Raw genomic sequence first — 16639 nt, forward strand, 5'->3', positions numbered from 1 at the left:
TTTGAGCCCCATACTCTTGGGATTTTTTTGGATGCTTCATCAGGTAGGCATGATTGATCATTAATTCCATTTCCAGCCACTCTCCCTTCCTAAGAGAATGGCAGAAAAGGGGTGGGGACTGAAAGTTCTAAGCTTCTGATCATGGTTTGGTCTTCTCAGTGACCAGCACCCCCCAATCCATTAGCCACCCAGAAGCCTACCCAGTTACCTCATTAGAAAAACAAAACAAAACAAAACACCAATCACCTAGGAAATTACAAGGGCTTTAGCTCTGTGCCAGGAACTAGGGGGCAGAGACCAATATCTATTTTCTATTATTGAGAAGCTTGAACAAATGAATGGGGCAGAACTACAAAGAGGGAACTACACTAGTTAAAATATCATATATTATCCATCCACAAACACATTAAATTTGTCTACATTTTAGAGCCATTGCATGGCTCCCTAAAGTCCATCCTGGACTCTGAATTAAAAAAACCCCCCTCTATAGTTCTTCTTTCCTTCTCAGTAATGTCTCTATGGATCTTCTAGTCTTAATGTTTCCATTACTCCATTGTCACTCCTAAATAGGACCCTTCAGCTTAGTCTAGTGTGTTTTCAGTATGTATATTATTTTTTATTTTTTAAATACTCTACGTGAGACTCCTTGGTGTACAATGTTACATTAGTTTCAGGTGCACAGCATAGTGATTCAACACCTCTGTACATTATACTCTGCTCACCAGTGTCCCCACATGACCCTGTAGAGTAGCGTTGATTACGTTCCCTATGCTGTGCCTTTTGTTCCTACAACTTACTCAGTCCCTCCCTGGAAGCCTGTATCTCCCACTCCCCTTCGTCCATTTTTCCATTCCTCCATCCCTCATCTGTCTGGCAACCATCACTTATTCTCTGTATTTATAGGTCAGATTCTGCTTTTAGTTAGTTTATTCATTTGTTTTTCAGATTCCACATATGAGTGAAATCATATGGTATTTGTCTTTATGTGACTCATCCCATGCGGTATAATACCCTCTACCTAGGTGCACCTATGTTATCAAAATGGCAAGACTGCCTCTTTTTATGGCTGTGTAATATTCCTCTGTGTGTGTGTGTGTGTGTGTGTGTGTGTGTAAAACTCACATCTTCCTCATCCATTCTTTGATCAATGGACACTTGGGCTGTGTCTACCTCTTGGCAATTATAAGCAATGCTGTGAGAAACATGGAGATGCACATATCTTTTTGAATTAATGTTTTCATTTTCTTTGAGTAAATACCCAAGGAATTATTGGATCATGTGGTATTTCTCTTTTTCATTTTTTTGAGGAGCCTCCAAACTGCTTTATCCAGTGGCTGCACCAGTTTGCATTCCCACCAACAGTGCACACAGGTTCTTTTTTCCCCACGCCCTCACCAACACTTGTTTCTTGACTTTTTTATTTTAGCCATTCTCACAGGTATAAGATGACATCTCATTATGGCTTTAATCTGCATTTCCCTGATGATGAGTGATGTTGAACATCTTTTCATGTGTTTGTTGGCCATCTGTGTGTCTTCAGATAAATGTCTATTCAGGTCCTCTGCTCATTTTTTAAATCATACTGTTTTATTGTTGTTGCTGTTGGTTTGGTGTTAAGTTGTACAAGTTCTTTTTAGGTTTTGGACATTAATCCCTTATTGGATATGTCATTTGGAAATATCTTGTCCCATTCCATAAATTATCTTTTTGTTTTGTTGATTGTTACTTTTGCTGTGCAAAAGCTTTTATTTTGATGTAGTCCCAATAGTTTATTTTTCCTTTTATTTCCCCTGCCTCAGGAAATATCCTAGAAGGGTGTTGCTATGGCTGATGTCAGAGAAGTTTCTGCCTATGCTCTCTTCTAAGCTTTTACAGTTTCAGGTCTCACATCTTGGTTTTTAATTCATTTTGAGTTTATTTTTGTGATTGGTGTGAAAAAGTTTACCACAAGTTCTTTTTTTTAATGTACAGAAATGTTTACAGTTTTGTTATTTTACTCCTAAAGTTTATAAAATGTATTATATGTATAACAAGAAAAGCACTGATTTAGTACAAATATCTAGCCCAGGTGTTATCGGGTGTCTCTCTGCCTCCTAAGATTTTTAAGATTGCTTGAATTCCTATTCCAAATCTGGTAGAATTTGAAGCTTCTTTCCAAGATTTGTACTAATTCCTCATAGTGGAGTTTGCCTCTGGTTCTTAGTTCCTAATTCTATTAAATTATTCCCATCTTAATAAATTTTTTATAGACTTCCAAGAAAGCTATTCCCCTCTGCATTATATCTACCTAGACTATACCCAATTTCACAAACATGAAATGTGTTAAAATGCCTCATGGACATGTGTATCTGGAGAGTTAACTGAGGATTTCCAGGGCTGGAAAGTGGGGTATATCACAACCCAAACAACTTCAAGTTGAGTTTCGGGCACCCAACTCTTAAAAATCATTTTAGTCCCTCTGCCTTGATCACTTCACACCTGTAATACCCCAACCTCACACCACATCAGGCTCATACTCATTCTATCTCCTCTCTTGTTAGAAAAACAACTCTCTTTTTCCTCTACTGTCTTTCTTCTTCCCCAAACTTCCAGATTCTTCTCTTTCCTATTAGCAATGTAGACTTCTCTAACCCCTCTTCCTAATCTAGCCCTAAAACCTTCTACGGCATCAGCAGAACTAAAGGACCTTCATATGGCTCTTCCCTTCCTAGAAGGCAGCTATGGTGGTGATAGGCATTTTCCCTTTCATTCCAGACAAAAGAACCATCACCCAAACCTCCTTTCTTATACTCTCTCTTCTTTCTCCTCACCTAATGCATTATGAGCTGGATTCTCCTTCTTGAAGACAGTGGGCCATTCTTTGTGGCTTCCCACAGAGAGGAAGAGTTCATCTGACTCTAATCAGTCCAAAGCCTGGGCATACAGTTTGAGCGCAACAAATCTGGTCTATTCACCAGGTCCGACATGTAGAGTAAACCCCCTGCAGTGGATTCTACTAGGAATTGCAAGATATTCTCCTCTCTTCTCCATCTGAAGAAGGAATTCCATGGCGCTCCCTCAAGACTCGAAAATGAAGAGGACATAAAAAAGGAAGTATCTCACATTCGGTTCAACAAACCATTGTGTGAAGCAAAGTTCATTCATTTTAGATGTGTAGGTTCTGTGAGGGCTTATTAGCTAACGTTGATTATTTATTTTAAAAGGAACCATAGCTCCATATGTGGGAACTGATAGTTTAAAAATGAATGCAAAAAGCAATTTGAGTTTCTATACAAGGCTGGCTTGGGTTAGCTTTTACTAATCGTCTGTTTTGAAGGAAGAGGAAAATGTTTTAAGAAATGTCTTTTAGATTGGTGTAAATGGATGCTTGCTAATGTTTCAGTACAATATTTTAAGGTCCCTAGCCATCAAACAAACAGACAAAAAATGCCATCATGTTACTCTGATAATGTAAGGGGATTACTTGCAAAAGATTGTGGGCCAGTTAATTATTATTCTATGAAATCTACTCCCCTCTCTGTAAATTAAGTGACTAATCTGTTTCCTTTCACTCGCTGACATAACTCTCCAAAGATGTACACATAATGTTGTATTGTACGCAAGACAAAGCAAGAGGAATGTGAAGCTGAAGGGTAGAAATCACCAGAATGGTGAATGGAAGGGATTCTATGAATTATTAGGATGAGAAATCAGAAAAAAAACCCTATAGTCCAAAAATAGCCAAACAGATCATTTTGAATGAGTTACTCACATGAAGCTGTTAAGCTTTCAAACCAGAGAAGAGACACACATTCAAGAATGGAGGGGACATTACCTAAGTGTACATAACTTACATGTTTTGGCAGCCAGATGAATAGTGACAAGACTGTTCTGAAGTCTATCTACCCACATTCCGCAAAGCAGACTCTCACTTATGGCTGTGCTCAAAACAACACGACCCAGTGTGGAAACGACTGGGCTGCTACCTGGGAAGTAGGCTGGAAGGTGAGGGCTGCCACAAACTCATGAGGTGACCAGGTCTCAGCCCCTCAGTCACCTGTATCCATTCTTCTTAGTGCTCCCTCAATAGGGTTTTCTCAAATTGCTAATAATCATGGCACCTGGATGGCTCAGAGGGTTAAGCCTCTGCCATCAGCTCAGGTCATGATCTCAGGGTCCTGGGATCAAGTCCCGCATCAGGCTCTCTGCTTGGCAGGGAGCCTGCTTCCTCCTCTCTCTCTTTCTCTCTGCCTGCCTCCCTGCCTATCTCTGTCAAATAAATAAATAAATAAATTCTTTCAAAAAATGCTAATTATCATGTGCGTGCCAAAAATAGTAAGTTCTGGATTGCCTGAATGACTTCACAATGGCCGGGGACCTCAGACAGCTGCTCGCCTAGATAACAGGTGTTTGTGGTGTGTCTTTAGTTTTAGGGTAGCACCAGACAGCCGGTATGGCAGTAGCAAAGAGGTAATTACATTCTTGCACCACATTCCTCGCCATCAGAGGAAATACCGCAGAGCTTGCTCAAGCCAAGCACCTCAGTTATGACGCAAATACGCCATTGAAGACAAAGTTCTTGGTAAGCTGTGAAGGTCTGCTTAGCTGGCCCCAAATGGAAAGAGTAGAATCTTCAGATGCCTTCCCAGGCTGCTGTGTCCGTTGGGTACCTCACCTACAACGTGAGAACCATGACATTTTTTTTTGAAGAGCTTACAGAAAGTGTGCACCCTGAAAGGGACAAAAAGCAAAAGCACACACACACACACACACAAAAAAAAAAGAAAGAAAGAAAGAAAGGAGAAAATGGCAAAAGAAAAAATTATAGTTGTTTATGTTCTCAAGTGACAAAGTTTTAATTTTTTGAATGCGACTCAACAGATCTGCTAATGCCTAAATAATATTTTGCTTATTTTAACATATTTGAAAGCATATGGGCTGGGGACCCCCAAAAGTTAGAGTATCAGGACTCACAAGGGTCTTTGAATAGTCCTTGCAGAGATGAGCTTGGATTCAAAGACGGCCTCAACCAGACACTGGTTGGGGACTTGACAAGCTTTCTTAAATGTCTTAAGCTTTAGCTTAGTGCTCTATAACATGGGGATAATAATGGCAAAACATGATGAGTCACAAATATTTTATTTATTATATTTATATTTATTTATTTTATTTATTATATTTTATTCCCTCAAAATTGCCTAACATAATGCCTGGCACAGTTTTGTTTTTTTTTTTAAATATGGGTTGTTTTTCTTTTCTTGCATATACAGTCAGCATTGTTGTTGAGGTATTTCTAAGCATGTATTTGTGGGTAAGAATGTTTGGAATCAGTTGACAGATAATAACTTCTGCACACAATTGCCCTGGTCATGTGAATATCAACTTCCCTCTGTGCATCTCTGATGGTGGCTGGGCCTCCCAAACAGGAGGCCCTGAGGAGATTGTTAAGAAAATAATGATATATCTAGAGATGTCTTGACTTCCCAAGGTGATGCTATTGTGATACTAAGAAAAGGGCTCACCCAGCTGGGCTGGATGGCGTTTACTCAAGAGACACTTTATGTTCTCCTCTGAGAATTTCCCACTCAGTTCCTCCCATTCTCTCCTTGCTTTTCTCTTGCTTGCACCTCTGAAAAAAAAATAACAGATTTTGCTTTTGAAAAAGGCATCCATCTTAATTAGTGATACGCTCGATCATATGATTTCTTTTTAAAATTATGAAGCCTTGCGTCGTTTTCTGAGAGTTCATTTTTTATTTTATATTTGGTAGATACAGTCCTGAAATAAATTTCATCTCCAGAGAGATATGAAAATTTGCGTGAGGAACAGATGAGTGAAATTTTCACAACTCAGCCTGCATTTCTCGTCCTTCCCTGTACTTCATCATTTTTGTCTTGAAAATCACTTTCTTGCCTGTATGCCCCAAACGCATTCTTTTCCTAGCCTTTCTCAGAAGCTTTATGTTTTCTTGTACATGATATCTTCACTAACCAGTCATTTGCTTAGACGATCACATTGATTTTATTAATGTTAGTATGGTATGTAACAAATAAAAATGTTATTAAAGGTAATTAATTCCCAGGGCACCTGGGTGGCTCAGGCTGTTGAACATCCGACACTTTATTTCAGCTCAGGTCATGATCTCAGGGTCATGAGTTCGAGCCCTGCATCAAGGTCCATGCTCAGCAGGAAGTCTACTTGTTCCTCTCCCTCCCCCACTCACTCTCTCTCTCTAAAATAAATAAATAGGGGATGCCTGGGTGGAGCAGTTGGTTAAACGACTGCCTCTGGCTTAGGGCATGATCCTGGAGTCCCGGGATCGAGTCCCACATCAGGCTCCCAGCTCCATGGGGAGTCTGCTTCGCTCTCTGATCTTCTCATCGCTCATTCTCTCTCTCACTGTCTCTCTCTCTCAAATAAATAAAATAAAATCTTTAAAAAAAATAATAAAATAAAATAAAATAAAATAAATAAATAAAATCTTAAAAAATTAAAGGTCATTAATTCCCTTTCAAACTCAACCACCTGTCTCTCTCTGCTAACAGTATGATTTTACTGCATTTTGAGCTTTGCATGATCCCTAACACTTTTTTTTTTTTTTAAGATTTTATTTATTTGTCAGAGAGAGGGAGAGCGAGAGAGTGAGCACAGGCAGGCAGAGACAGAGGGACTAGCAGCCTCCCTGCCGAGCAAGGAGCCCAATGTGGGACTTGATCCCAGATGCTGGGATCATGACCTGAGCTGAAGGCAGCTGCCTAACCAACTGAGCCACCCAGGCGTCCCGATCCCTAACACTTTTGATCTCAATGAATCAGTCCAAGAACAGGACTAGGGGATCCTCTGACTCTAAAACATTGCATTAAGCTATCTACAGAGGCAAGAGAATTTTAGCTCTTACTAAACAAGCTGTAGTCATGCACAAAAATTGTTTACTGATACAAATATTGTACCAGGTGTGTACATTTTCAGTTGAAGTCCCTGAAGAATCCAAACTATGAACCCGTGTCAGTGGACTTCACTTTTTCCAAGAGTCCCCTTTGTGGGTTAAGAGAACCTCTAGGTCTGGGATATAAGAGACTCATTTTGTAGAGTAGGAAATTCAGGTTTAGGAGAGTTAAGTGAGTTTCCCAAGGTGGCCACTGGTTTGATGCAAAAGTAGGAATAGAATGCAAGACTTCTAAGCTTTTAATCTAGCGTCCTTCCCTCTGCATCAGAATCTGCTGTAAGTCCCATGGTCTTTTTAATGTCCCTGGTTGTTTCTGGGAAAGGAAAGAAAGTTGTTATCTGAGAACTAGGGAGTTAACAGTCATGTTTCTTTGGCCCTGACCAACCCATCAGGGGTCTAAGCTGTCTGTCTTCTGACTTCCTGAAGTTCTGCTTTTTAATTTTTTTTACACTAAAACCAGCACAGGTGTCAGACACTGTGTGGCACTGCTGTGCTCCTGATCGGAAAGTGAATTTTTTCATACACTCAGGGTAGTTCCATAGTGGTACTCTATGGACACATTTTTTGTAGCTTTTAATCCACTTCCAGTTTGTGATTATTTAGCTGAATAAAAAAAATGACTTCATTTTACAGCAATAAGGAGTCATTGGATGGAGACTTAGAAACAGTAAGCATAGATAGCTGCGTTTGCTCAGCACTTGACAGTTTAGAAAGTCCTTTTCACTGCAAGACTCAGGTTTAATCCTAAAATGATAGAACACTTCCCCTTTCCCACCATAACCCTACACCCACAGGATTCAAGTAGTTAACAGTTGGTTACAGCTGAAAGAGCAGTGAGGCACAGACTCTATGTAAGGAGAAGCTCTTAGGGAAGCCCAAAAGGGTTCAAAAACATAGAAACTATAGGAACTTAAGGTCCTTACTGCCTACAGCTACAGCAAACATTAAAAATAGCACAACTGCATCCATTACCATAAATCTTCACACTAATGTTTACTTTTCAAAAAAAAAAAATTCAGGCCCACTAAAAGACAATGAACATTTTTAAAAAATACAACACTGATTCGAGAGAGACAAAATAATCATCAGAATCAGACTCCACTATGACATAGGGTTTGGAATTGTCAGACAGAGAATTTAAAAATAGCATATGTTAAAGGTTCTAATGGAAAAGGTAGTTCTACCAGTGTAACCAACATGCAAGAAAAGATGCCTTAAGCAGAAAAATAGAAAGTCTAGGAAAAAACAAATTTGTACAATCCATATAAACTTGGACCTGTTCTCATTTAGGATACATAAAGATGGCAATAAATAAACAACATCACCATCCTCAACCTCTCCATGTTTTGGAGGTCCCACTCTTTTTCCAAGATTTCCTCTCAAGCCATATGTGATGAGGGACATTGAAGTACAGACCTCTTGAATGAGCTGGTATATCCATTTATATATTAAATAAACATGCACCCATTTTGGAGATGCCTGCCCTATAACACAGATAGGGTCCATTTTACTTCCATTTTGGAGATGCCTGCCCTATAACACAGATAGGGTCCATTTTACTTTGGGCAACTGATCTACAGAAGAAGAGTTAATTCATGTTTTGATACCATTTTCCATTGTGATCCTTGAGTGAACTATGGCCTCCAGTAGTTGGATTTTTTTATAGGGAGAATAATACTCTTCACTCAAACTGACCCATCACCTGAACTGATATATAGAATCAAAAGCTAGTCGGAGTAAGCCAGTATTTAAAAGGATGGAAACTGGCCTGACTAAAAATTAATTCACCTTTTATTTTATTTAAAAATAGATTTGTCTCAGATTAATATTTATTTCCAAGTTATTTTAATTGACATGATTGAGAACTGAAGAGTTTTGGGTTTGACTCTTTCTCTAGTTGATGATGACAGAATTGCAGTCCTCATTAAATGTTCATTTGCCGTTCTTCATTTTCCAGCCCTCTCTGAAAACAGCAGGGCATATGACTAGCTCTGGCCATTGGGTTGTGAGTAGAATTAACATTAACATCCCTTTTAGGTCAAAGCACAGAAGAAGAGGTGTGAATTCTTCATCTGTACTTTTTCCATCTGGTGAAGGCATGTTAGCTGTGTCTCTAAGTTTCCATGAGTAGAAGAACCTCATACCACTCTCTCCACACACACGACTACGTTGGGATACAGCATGAGCAAAAGAAAAGCATCGGTTATGTCATCAAGATGTCAGCGCTTGTTGGTTACACTGGTAGAACTTAGTCAATCCTCTGTGATACACTAGTCTTGATCTACTTGTGGCTCTTTGCTTTTGTGCCTTCTCCGTGATAAAAAGAAAACCAGAATTACAAATCTAACTCTTTACAAGCTGTTAAGCAGAATTACTCCTGGGATCGTTTATAAATCTCTTACATGTAGATTAGAAAAGACACCATATCACTATATATATGAAAATTAAATTTTCTATAAATGGCACCATTCAGAGAAAGATCAGATATCTTTTATGTAGGAATAGGGATGGTCTGCAGTTGTCTCGATATTGGGCTAGCTCTTACAAATTAGAAAAATGAACTCCAATAAATTCACCTGATTTGCCTAAATAAAGGCCTTTAATGTGGAGCTGAGTTATTTATCCCCCATTTTCCCAATGTACATTCATCCCCATTTGCTTCTCTGGAACCTCCACAATCACACACACATCCCCAGTCACTTCAATACACACATTATGAAATTATGAGAATCATGGCTATTTTACTCTCCAGTTATGTTAGTGAGGGCCTGTGGCAGGGAAAGGCAACTATGTGGAGATGAAGACGTGAGAAATGGGAATAAAGAAGACACAGGCACATCAGTATGCATTTTCTTCAGCTCTAAAGCTCGAAATACTACATATAACTGCCATGAATAAGTGAACGCTCAGAACTGCCAATTTCTTAAGTGACATTTGAGATGACTCACAAGTTAGTTCTTTCAGTAAGCTAAAAGATAAAAATTTAACCACTAAAGCAATGCTTTGTGTTGTCACTAATTGTAAATCATAAACTTAAAAATATGCTGAAGGTAGAAAAAGAAAGCAAATCAGTTTTCATTTTTGTCTACTCACACAGTCCCCTTATTAAATAAATTTGAATGATTTGGTAGTCTACATACTGGCTTAGAAATGTAAGTTACTCAACTGTTCAAAATGAGAAAATTTTTACTAACTAAAAGTTCGCCTACTTGGGGGGACCTATGTGGCTTAGTCGGTTAAGCATCTGACTCTAGATTTCAGCTCAGGTCATGACCTCAGGGTTATGAGATCAAGTCCCACATCAGCTTCCGAGCTCAGTGGGGAGTCTGTTTGAGGATTCTTCCCTCTCCCACTGCCCCTCCCCTGCTTACCTGTGTGCTCTCTCTCTCTCTCTTACTAAAATAAGTAAATCTTTTTTAAAAGTTCTATTTTAAGTAGAGGACATTTACAACACAGCACATCAAAATCTACATAATTAGTATCATTGAAACAACTGCATCATACATTTTCTACCTGATTCAACCAATGCCAAGAGAACTTCCAAAACATTATGTGTTGCTGCAAGTTGGAACTTTATGTCGTTTAATTCTCAATAATATAATCTTTTCATTTTATATTGGGTTTAAAGTTATGGAGTAAGATAAATAAGTACTTCAGGGTCAATCAGTCAGCAAGGAACCAAGAAATTGAAAGAAAAATTAGCCATTTATGGTTCAGCTGTCCCTAACTGTAAACATGGAATATTTACTATGTGCATCAGACCTAACCACAAAGGAAACAATTTAAGTTCGTATTTAATGTTTGATTTACACTTAGATATGGTTTCGATTACCTGCTATGAGTCAGGCAGAGTACTAGAGGTGAAAAGACTGATTTTGATAGCAGAGAGTTCACACGAGTGGGAAGACAGGCCAGAAAGCGTAACTATAGAAGAGTAACTTCTTGCTCTGCAAAAAGGGTTCATTTAGCAGCAATGGAATTCACAAGAAGAACACCTGCCCCAGGTTGGGTTGGGGATGAGGAAAAGGTGCGTAGGATGTGACAAGAGAGAGAAAACTAGGACGCTGGATAGAGGGGAGAGGAAGAGAGGGGAGTGGGTGGGGTTGGGGAACTCACAGGCAGGCCCAGCACGGGCTGGCTGTGTGACCAGCTTCCCGCCAGTGCCGCCCAACAGGACTGTCCACATCAATGAGAACGTGCTCCTTCCCCTCTCGCCAAAGTGGGGCCACTGGCCACATGTGACTATTAATCCCTTGAAATGTGGCAAGTGTGAGTGAGGGTTGGAATTTTATTTTATTTATTTTTTTAAGATTTTTTTTTTTTTTTTAAATTTGACAGAGAGAGATCACAAGCAGATGGAGAGGCAGGCAGAGAGGGAGATAGAGGGAAGCAGGCTCCCTGCTGAGCAGAGAGCCCGATGCGGGACTCAATCCCAGGACCCTGAGATCATGACCTGAGCCGAAGGCAGCGGCTTAACCCACTGAGCAACCCAGGCGCCCCTGGAATTTTAAATTTTATTCAATTTTAGCTCATTTAAAAAAAAACATTCGAGCAGCCTCCTGTGGCTAGTGACTGTCCGACCAGACAGCACAACTACAGATTCCGAATGCTGAAACAGGGTGGGGGGAAAGGGGGAGGTATTGAAGATTTTTCTAAGTCATGCTAGGTCGTTTGGATTTTAGCCCAAAGGTAAAGAGGACTTAGTGATGAAGAATTAAGCAGGGAGTGGAGTGATGAGATCCCTCTAGAAAAGTCTAGAAAAGCAGCTGTGCTTGGGACAAGTGGAGAGGCTCAAGGCTCAGGAGAAAAAGCAGATTAAGCTAGTAGAGGAAAACAGATAAAAATGATGAAGATGGTGTAAGGGAATTAGGAGGAGGAAACAGATGCGATCGGACGTGAGATTAAGCAATAATATGTAGAGCCCCTTCCCGGTGTCTGGACGGAGCACAGAGATGGCAGAAGGTGTCAGTCAGATTGGGAGGGGTTGTTCTGTTCCAGCAACGCTGAGTTTGAGTTGTCTGTGCAACAGGGAAATTGAAAAAAATGGGTAATAAGGACTTAGGTGGGTCTACTAGCCAACAAAGAAAGAAACAAAAATAGCACCTATGCACATTTTGGTATATTCATTGGCAGAAATTTTGTGACAATCTGTTCATATCTTGCAACCTCAAAAAATCCCAATTTAATTAAATATATTCAATATTAAACACTGTTGGATGTAATATAATGAGGATCTTAAAGTGCTTGCAAGTTTTACTTTAAACATTATTATATAATGTTTGAAATGTGTATTAATTATTTAAATTCTTGGACTATTTATACTTTGGATTAATTTGAGATGAGCAGTTCCTCAAATGCTAAATTACAGTGTCTTTCCAAAGATGCATTCTAGTGAATGATGTCCTGTATTATATAGATTTAATTTTAGCATAATGTGAATGTCCTATTACTTGCCAATGTAATAGTATTTGCTCTCTTATAATCCCCTTCCTCCATACAAAAGAGCTTTTATTGTTTCAGAATTCCTTCTGGAAACTTAAAAATCCACTCCAGGTTTCTACAGGTGATAATTAAGGCTCATATCAAAATATACAAAAAATAATAGGAAATATCATTTCAAATCTACACAGTGACTATGTTAGTATCTTAAACTGCTATCTGACATCTGAATAAAAACCCTGTATGGGATGGCGCCTGGGTGGTTCAGTGGGTTAGGCTTCTGCCTTCTGCTCAGGTCATGATCTCAGGGTCCTGGGATTGAGCCCTGCATTGGGCTCTCTGCTCAGTGGGGAGTCTGCTTCCCCCTCTCTCTCTGCCTGCTTGTGATCTCTGTCAAATAAATAAATAAAATCTTAAAAAAACAAAAACAACAAAACAGAACAAAACAAAACAAAAAACCTGTATGGGGAGATATAACCCACTAAACACATCTCAATCTTAGTCACAAATAATATAATGATCATTGGTCTAAAATGCTTCTTTGGACTTTTGATGGTATTTCTGGATGATTTATATGTATCTTCGCAATTTCCACACCAAATATCTCGTTCTTGTATGTAGGAACTACATACAATGTAGGAGCTTTAAATGTAGGAACTACACCTTCTTTCTTTTTTTCCCCCCAAGATTTTATTTATTTATTTGAGAGAGAGAGAGAGCCGTCACAAGGCTCCATCCCAGAACCCTGGTATCAAGACCTGAGCTGAATGAAGGCAGACGCTAAACCAGCTGAGCCACCCTGGCTTCAAACATTAATCTGCTTGTGTCCTTGAACTTTGGGTAGGCGGTTTGGCACACAATGTATCTTTGCCATAGAAACAATGTCGCAGATGTTCGAGAGCTTCTCCCCTGAAGCACAGCTGCGGACTTGCCATGTAGTTGGAGACAGCTGGGTGGCAAAACCAGAGGACAGGCTGTTTGGGAGCTTGAAACCTGGCTTGCAGGAGCGATGAGCCCACTAGCGGAGAGCTGTGCATTATGACAAAGAAGGGAAATCCAAAAGGTGTGAAAGGTAAGGACAAGAGCTAGAGAAAGAAAGAAACGTGGAGAAAGCACATGGGAAGGGCAAGGTAGGGAGAGAGAGACAAAGACAGACAGAACTATACCATGGTCCATTGCTTGTTTGTTCGTTCTTTCTTTCTTTCTTAGATTTTATTTATTTATTTTCAAGAGAGAGAGAGAGAGAGAGAGCGAGCAGAAGGAGATTGAGAGGGTGAAGCCGACTCTTCGTTGAGCAGAGAGCCCAAGGCAGGAATCAATCCCTGGACCCTAAGATCAGGACCTGAGCTGAAGGCAGGAGTGACCAACTTCAGTGACCAACCTGGCTGTGTGACCGTAATTTTCTTAACCGACTTAGCCGACTGAACCACCTAGGCGCCCCATCCATGGCTCTTTCTCAATTCACATTCATTTTAATCCCCTAGTGGTTAAGGGATTAAATAGAAGGAAGAAGGAAATAAAGAGCAGAAGAGAAGTTGGGAGAGATTGCTTTCTCCTTTCTCCTCCCATCCACCCCTCCCAGAATTGGCTCTTGGAGCTACCCCCTCCCCCTATCTGGTCCTTATCCTGGGAAGAGAAAAGACTGTATACAAATTTAAAACAAAAAACAAAAACAAACCAAAAAAAAAAAACCACCCTTCAGGAGACAAAGGCTACCCAGTGAATTCTTTTATGTAGATAATTATAATATTGGCCACTGTGTCTCAGCACAGTTGCCTGTGGTGGTCACCCCACTGTAATGAAGAGATCACGCTGTGAAGTGAAAAGCCTCCTTATCCTCTGGGATTAGATTCAGATTTGCCTTCTTCAGAAGGGGTTCCCCTCACAGGGAGAAGCAAAGACGCAGCAGAAGGAATTGTCTTGTTCTCCGTCTTGCTAGCCTGGAGAAAAGGTGCCTTTGCAGGAAACTTGGTTTGCAAACAATGAACATCTTTTGTGTTCCTTGTTGGCAAAGCAATCGATTCTAGTTAGAGATTGGCCGGGTGCCACTGTGCGAGCAGTTTGTCTTTTCTGTTCTGAAGGGTACAGTGGGAAGAGCTGTAGTCCAGGATTTTTTTATTCTCCTCTTATTATAGGCAACTTATTATAGGCTGTGACCAACTGTATTGCAATGCAGAGGTCACATCTTAAAACATGAAATATATAGACATATATTCTATATATTTATGTATATTCCATATATATGTATATTCTCTCTCTATAGTCTCTCCGTATGTGTGTATATATATTCTATATATGTATATTCTTTATATATCACATATATATAAAAAAAACAAACCATTTGAGACATTTTTTAAAAAATAAGCTGGGAGAGACTGTCTCTTATAACCCATATCTTCTCCTCTCCACTGCCCTAAATGTAATTTACATTTACCTCTTCTGTCCTGAGACAGAAACCAAACCCAAACATTATACTAGAGGCAGAAAGGTAACGGGGGATTATGTGGATATTCCAAAGATGGACTTTGCTATGAGAAGGCTGTTTTTTCCTGAGGAGCACATGGGAAACACATAGCAACTATTGAGCTCTGTTAGGTGGCTTTAATAAGAGTAAAAATTATTTAATATTGAGTTGTATTTAAACTGAAATTGTTTTATTAAGAAGGGGATGAACATCTACCATTAATATATTTATTAGCTCCTTCCTACCTTCTGTTTAAAGAAACTTGACACTTTATTATGACCATGGAAGGGATTGTACACAGGATTTAATATTTCATAGTACAGGGGTGCCTGGGTGGCTCAGTGGGTTAAACCTCAGCTCAGGTCATGATCTCAGGATCCTAGGATCAAGCCCCGAATCGGGCCCTCTGCTCAGCAGGGAGCCTGCTTCCCCCCCTCTCTCTGCCTGCCTCTCTGCCTACTTATGATCATTCTCTCTGTCAAATAAATAAATAAAATCTTTAAAAAAAAATTTCATGGTACCTAATAATAGGCTTTGGTGTCATTAATACTTTGGGAGCAACAGACGTTGAGGACCTTACAGATGGAGGGACGGAGGCCCCGGAAGTATGGTTTACTTGCTCTGACAAAGGCACCCACCACAATGCACCACAATGTCAGGTAATTAGGGTCCCTGGACACTACTACTTTCTCATTCATGAGCTGTGATCTCCACCAGCTCCAAGGAAAGTCCATTTTGAGTATTCCCTTGGACGTTCTTGGGTTTGGGCTTGGAAGACAAATCTCATGCCTAAAAGGGAGGGAGGGAGGGTGAGCCATTTCCCCCAGATCTGGGAGGCATGTTGTTTGTTTGATTTCACCTAGGGAAGGAAACGTAAATCATTCTCCTTTGCAACAGTGAAATGGGTTCTGCAAAATGAACATCCAAACTTATTTTCCAAAATGCAATATTCAGCAATGAATGCAAAAAAAAGCCCAGCAAGAGACCAACCAGAAAAGGTTTTGATCATTGTCGTCCTGATTAATTATTATCAATGCCAATGGTGAAAGAGCCCTCAAATGTCCTCATAGCAAGAGAAGAATCTTTTAAAGGACTATTATTTAAGTGCATTTTGATTAATATGTCCTAGAATATTTGAAAATATAGTATTAATCAAAATAGTTTTTAATGATGGGGTGATCACTGTTACATCTTAAAGAACTAAAGAACTGAGTACATAAAGTGATCCCACCCCATTTCACTGAAGAGTTTAACTTAACAATCCAAGAATACACATTTGTGAAATATTCTCAACAAAAATAAGAAACAAGCTTGAGGCAAAAAGATGAATTTGACTTCTTTTAGTCAAATTTTATGTCTGAATGGAAAGCCAGAAAGCTGAAGGATTTAATAAAAATTTTAAAAATGTAAATAACAAAATTCTTAGCAACTTAATTAGGACCACTCATGAGTAAAGAGCTAAGATTATATACTGACTTATTCTTATATGTGTGTATATATGGCAATTCAATTAACTGCAATTCTAAAGGTTAGTTTGTTTTATTGTAAAAGAATTTATGCTCATTAATAAAATGAAATAAAGGAGAACAAGAAAAATATGACTCATAGTTTTGGCATTTGAAGACACTGTAAGCAGTTTGGCCTGTTTTCGTTTTCATTATGTGCATAGATTTGTACATATTTATAATATAGTCATCTGTGCACACACATAATTTTTTCTTCCCTTTGTTTCTTTCATATCCTTTTTGTTTAAAGATTAAAATGTGCTTAATAAGACATTTTTCTTTTTTTCTGGTGATAAAGATAACATG

The sequence above is a fragment of the Neovison vison genome, chromosome 1, assembly GCF_020171115.1.
Source record: "Neovison vison isolate M4711 chromosome 1, ASM_NN_V1, whole genome shotgun sequence".
NCBI lineage: Eukaryota > Metazoa > Chordata > Mammalia > Carnivora > Mustelidae > Neogale > Neogale vison.